Source organism: Cavia porcellus, unplaced genomic scaffold (genome assembly GCF_034190915.1).
Source record: "Cavia porcellus strain 051 isolate PalLab524CR breed Dunkin Hartley unplaced genomic scaffold, mCavPor4.1 scaffold_28, whole genome shotgun sequence".
Lineage (NCBI taxonomy): Eukaryota > Metazoa > Chordata > Mammalia > Rodentia > Caviidae > Cavia > Cavia porcellus.
In genome coordinates this window covers 10,425,977-10,431,934 of record NW_026947511.1, presented here as the reverse complement: position 1 = coordinate 10,431,934, position 5,958 = coordinate 10,425,977, and the positions used below count along the sequence as shown (strand labels likewise).

The 5,958-nt window shown below is 36.6% G+C and overlaps 1 non-coding gene across 1 annotated transcript; it reads right to left on the bottom strand.

The window, feature by feature from the left end:
- Positions 1-4,750: 4,750 nt before the first annotated feature.
- On the bottom strand, positions 4,751-4,885 carry LOC111757982 (small nucleolar RNA SNORA2/SNORA34 family). Its single transcript, XR_002792235.1, has one exon. It is a non-coding gene; the product is annotated as a small nucleolar RNA SNORA2/SNORA34 family (small nucleolar RNA).
- Between the last annotated feature and the right edge of the window lie 1,073 nt (positions 4,886-5,958).

The window sequence follows — 5,958 nt, the reverse complement described above, 5'->3', positions numbered from 1 at the left end:
CTGACAAACACACATACAGCAACTTATTGATTAAACCAGAGTGCACTCAGATGTATTTGGCCAAGCTGAATTATTATAACATAAAAACTTCAACAGTTTTGACATTTGTAACTATAAATAGACTAGTCAGAACATTTTGTAGGATAATTACCAGAAATCTCTTGTAATAAGAATCAGAAGGAATTAAAACCTTTTTCTCATAATCAATATTTTTCTTCTGTATTTTCTTTTGTCTTAATTTTGGCAACTGTGTGCTCTCTGCTTTCATTTACTTTCTGGCTCAGTCATATCTCTAAGTTCTATCACTTGCTCAGACCTTCTTTTTCTTCTAACAGCATTTGTGGGGTTCCCCTCTGTAAAACTTAACATAGTTTGACCCAACAGTGAACTTTATAAGATTTGGTTCCTACATCTTGACAAGCTTTTAAATAATTTCCAAGATTCTCTGTGGCCTTGACTGCTCTTTGGGCCTGTTTACAGTCCTAGTATGCATCCCCCAAGGCCGATTCAATACTATAATCTCAGTCACTTGTGAATGAGGAATCTGTCTGTGCACTGCCTCCTGTAATCTAGCAAGGAACTGAGCATAAGGCTCCTGGGAGCCCTGTAAAACATGAAAAATGACTGAACTGAATGCCCCCTTGGGGCACCATAACCCATGTCTATTTCATCATCCAATTTATTCATTCATCTGCTTTACGAGGATAAGTCTATTGCCATGTAACCTGTGCATAAGGTCCTGTTCTCGCAGCATATCTTCAGTAATGCTTGGTTTTCCAGTTGCCCTAATTCTGCCTGTCTGTTCTGTGGAAGACTCCTATAGCTGCACATTAAAATGGAGATACTGACCTGCCAAAAGACAGGAACAGGCAAGGTATTTAATGTCTTGTGGGGCCATACGCAGAGTTCTCAAAATGGGCTTCAAGAGTCTCAGGGTAAAGAGTCCCTGTACTCAAGCAAGCCTCCTACCTCAGCTTCCCTAGCAGCTGGGATTACAGGTATGTGCCACCACACCCAGCATGGCCAAGTGAAGCAGAGCGGGGAAGGTGCTTCCCTGTGACATGTCTCCACTGCTAGCCCACTGTGGCCACCTCATTCCCCCCAGCCCAGGTCTCCAGCTCCTGCCACAGGCACTGTCACCACCTCTATCACACTACCCCTAACTACGACCTCACCACCATCTTGGGTGTACTGCCTCAGCCTCTAAAAATGCTGGAGGTGCAGGCCAGGAAAGAGTCTTTTCACTTCCTTCCTGATCTTTCCCTTTTCCTTGATCAGCAGAGCAGTAGTAATTGCAGAAATCACTGTTGCACATAAGGGTTCTGGTACGGATTTCACCAAACTTTATGTTAAAAGAATGTGCAGGGCAATCGGTTCTCCTTTCTCAAATTTTTGCCTGCTCTTTCCCAGTGCTCTGTGTCTAAGGTTCCCACCTGTGGGAACCATGGGTTATGCTTGGTAATACCTTGCAGCGTTTAAAAATAATTATTTAAAGAAAAAAAAAAGAAAAAGGGTAGAAAGAATACATAATTTCAAAAAAAAACAGTAACAAGTCACTAGTTGATAAATTACATATTGTCCTCTTAGAAATAGTTGTTCAAGTTACAAAAGTGAAACATACAAAGTGGACATTCAAACAGTGAGACTGCAAACAGTTCTGTTCAACTATCCAACAAAAACTTACTAATATGGTTATCAATCCTACACACTTAAGCATACATGCAGTTATATTCTTTAGAGCACTTTCTTTTCCTCTCTTTTTTACAATATCAATTACACATTTTGGGTTTTATTACTCCTACATTTCTTATTACTTTTTTACATTAGAGACACAATGTGATATTTATAAATGATTCTTATTTATTTCACTAAATGAGGATAGCCTCAAGTTGTCTCCATTGGGCTATGAAGGCCTCAAGATCATCCTTTTTTATAGCTGAGTAATATTCCACTATATAAAAATATCATATCTATTTCATCCACTCTGCAGTTGATGGGCTTCTTGCTTGTTTCCAAGATTTAGCTATTAAAATTGTGCTGCTGTGAACATGGGTGCACATATATCACTGTGATACGACCTTTTCAAATTTTCTGGGAAAATACCCAAGAGGGGAATAGCTGGGTTGAACGGAACTTTCAATACTAGTCTTCTGAGAATTTTCCATACTGATTTCCATAGTGGCTGCACCAGTCTACACTCCTACCAACAGTGGAACAGTGTCCCTTGTTTCCCGCATCCTCACTAACGTTTGTTATCAGTTGTTTTCTTGATGGCAGCTGTTCTTTCTGGAGTAGGATGAAATCTCAATGCTGTTTTAATTTGCATTTCTCAAATGACCAGTGATGGTGAACATTTATTCATGTATTTATTTTCCATTTGTATATCTTCATCTGAGAACTATGTGTTCACCTCAGATGCCCATTTTTGGAGAGGGTCTTTGAATTTGGGGAGCTTGATGTTTTTCAGTTCTTTATATGTTCTGCATATAAGTCCTTTGTCTGAGGGGTTGCTGGCTAACATTCTTTCCCATTCTGTGGGTTTCCTTTTCACTCTGCTAGTGATTTCTTTTGAAGTGCAGAAACTTTTCAGTAATATGAGATCCCAGTTGTTGATTCTTTGAAGTGTTTCCCATGCAGTTTGCATTTTGTTCATAAATTCTCTGCCTATCCCTATGTCACCAAGATTTCTACCTACATTATCTTCATTAGACTTAGTGTTTCTGTTTTAATATGTAGATCTTTGATTCATTTAGACTTTAGTTTTGGGCATGGTGTTATGCATGGGTGTAGTTTCAGTCTTAGGCATGTCAAAATCCAGTTTTTCCAACACCATTTATTAAAGAGGCTATCCTTCTTCCAGTGAACATGTTTAGCCCCTTTATCAAATATCAAGTGGTTGAGTGTCTTTGTAGCTGTGCTTTCATCTTCTAATCTGTTACATTGATCTTCAGGTCTATTTCTTTGCCAGTACCATGCTGATTTTATCACTGTGGCTTTGTAGTATAGCTTCAAGTCAAGGATTGAGATCCTCCTGCCTTGCCTTTGTTGCCCAGAATTGCCTTTCCTATCCTAGGTTTCTTCTGTTTCCAAATGAATTTTATAAGTGTTTCTATATCTGTGAGATATATTAACGGTATTTTGATTGGGATTGCATTAAATCTGTATAACAGTTTTGGGAGTATGGCCATTTTCACAATGTTGGTTCTTCCTAGCCAAGAACAAGGAATATCCTTCCATTTTCTAATGTCCTCCTCAATCTCCTTTTTTGGTGTAGAATAATTTTCAGCAGATAGGTCTTTTACATTCTTAGTTAGGTTGATTCCTAAATATTTCATTTTATAGATGCTATTGTGAAGTCAATATTTCCAAATTTTCTGTGTTGGTGAGTTTTTTGCTTGTGAACAGGAATGCTATTGATTTTTGAGCACTGAATTTGTATCTAGCTACACTGCTGAATTTGTTTATTACTTCTAGTAGTCTTTTAATGGAGTTTTTTGGGTCTTCTATATAGAGTATCAAGTTATCTGCAAATAGTGATAATTTGACTTCTTCCTTTCCTATCTTTGTTCCTTTTATTTCTTTCTCTTGTCTGATTGCCCTGTCTAGTGTTTCCAGAACTATATTGAGTAGGTGTGGTGATAGTGGACATTCTTGTCTTATTCCTGATTTTAGAGTGAAAGCTTTCAGTTTTTGTCCATTTAGTATAATGTTGGCTGTTGGTCTGTCATAGATGACCTTTATAAGATTGAGGTAGACACCATGTATTCCAAGTTTCTGAAGGGTTTTTATCATGCACATGTGTTAGACTTTATCAAAAGCTTTTTCTGAATCTATTGAGATGATCATGTGATTTTTGTTTTTTGCTCTGTTGATGTGCTTTATTACATTTATTGATTTGCATATGTTAAACCATCCTGGAATGAATCCCACTCAGTCATGATGTATAATCTTCTTAAGATTTGCTGTGTTCTATTTGCCAATATTTTATTGAGAATCTTTGTATCAACGTTCATCAGTGAGATTGGCCTATAGTTCTCCTTTTTGGTTGGATCTTTCTCTGGTTTTGGTTTGAGAATGATACTTGCCTCCAGGAATGATTTAGGGAGGATTGCTTCCTTTTCAATTTCATTGAAGTGTTTAAGGAGTATTGGCATCAAATCTTCTCTAAATTTCTTGTAGAATTCAGCTGTGAATCCATCAGCACCTGGGCTTTTCTTTGTTGATAAATTTTTAATTGCATTTTCAATTTCTTTTTAAAAAATTTATTTTAAAGGAGGTAAAATTAAATACAACAAAACAGAACAAAATAGGACATAAGAAAGCAATGTAAGAGATGTAAATTTCAAAGCTAGACAACCTGAGATCTTCATTGTCTATCATATTGTCTCTTGTTTTCTTCCAAATAGTTGTCTATGTCTTTGCATACAGAGAATTCATACAAAACAACATAGTATAAAACTGATTCAAACAGAATGAGGAAGGCATTTTAGGTCTTCAGAACCAGACAATAGGGAAGTCACTAATGGCTGTCATAGAGTCGCTTGTTCTCTTCAAAATAGCTGTCCATACTTTCATGTATATTGAAGTTCAACAAAACAAAACAGGCAGGGGAGAGGGGTTGCTTGGTTTCCCAGTGCTCCAAGTCCCAGCATGGCACAGGTCCCAGTAAACACTGGTGGCTCCCGTTCTGGGCCACTGGAGTCTGCCACACTCACAGCTGCTCACCAGGTGGGGTGGGGGGGTTACTTCAAGCTGTTTCTTTCTAATGAATTGACTATTTTACTGCCCAAGTTCTGAAATGGCCAACACACCATAAAAAGACAACTCTTTAGGCTCTTGCTTGAAACCAACAGTGTCAGGAAGCTGCGGGCGATTACATTTTCAATTTCAATAGCTGATATAGGTTATTCAAAATTGCTATATTTTCTTGGTTGAGCTTCAGTAATTCATATGTTTCTAGAAATCTGTCCATTTCTTCTGTGTTTTCCACTCTATGTGAGTAAAGATTTTCAAAGAAGGTATTCATGATCTTTTGAATTTCCCCCTTTTAGTCCTTGTTGTGTGAATTTGGGATTTTTTCTTTCTTTTTCTTTATAAGGTTATTTAGATGTTTATCAATTTTGTTTATTCTCTCAAAATCAGCTTTTTGATTCATTAATTCTTTGTAATTTTTTTAGTTTCAATTGCATTGACTTCTGCTCTAATCTTTACAATTTCCTCTTTTCTATGAGCTTTGGGTTTAACTTGGTCTTCTTTTTCTAGAAGCTTGAGATGAAGCATTAGGTTGTTTATTTATGCTCATTCTGTTTTTTTGATATGACAATTTATTGCTATGTATTTCCCTCTTAAGACCTCTTTCATTGCAGCCCACAGATAACATTGATGTTTCCACATTTTCATTGAATTGTAGATATTGTTTTATTTCTTCTTAAATTTCATCTCTAGCCCACTGGTTGTTCAAAAGGTTTTTATTTAATTTCCATGTATTTATGCAGGTTTTGCAATTTCTTTTGCCATTAATTTCCAGTTTCAGTGCACTATGGTCATATATTATGCATGGGATAGTTTCAATAACTTTGCACTTACTTAAGAATGTTTTATGGGATAATATATGGTTTATTTTGGAGAATGTCCCATGAACAGCTGAGAAGAATGTGCATTCTGATGTAGTTGGGTGGAACACTCTGTAAACATCTACTAAGTCCAATTGCTCACAGATATGATTCAGTTCTATTATTTCTTTGCTGACTTTTTGTTCAGTTGATCTATCTCTTTGTTACAATGGGCTGTTAAGGTGTCCTGTTATAATTGTGTTCTTGTGTATTTGGTTTTTCATGTCCATTAGTATCTGCGTTATATAGTTGGATGCTCCTGTATTTGATGCATATATGTTTATAATTATTAGTTCTTCCTCTTGAAAATTTCCACAAGTATGTATATAACGAGTATGTAGTGACC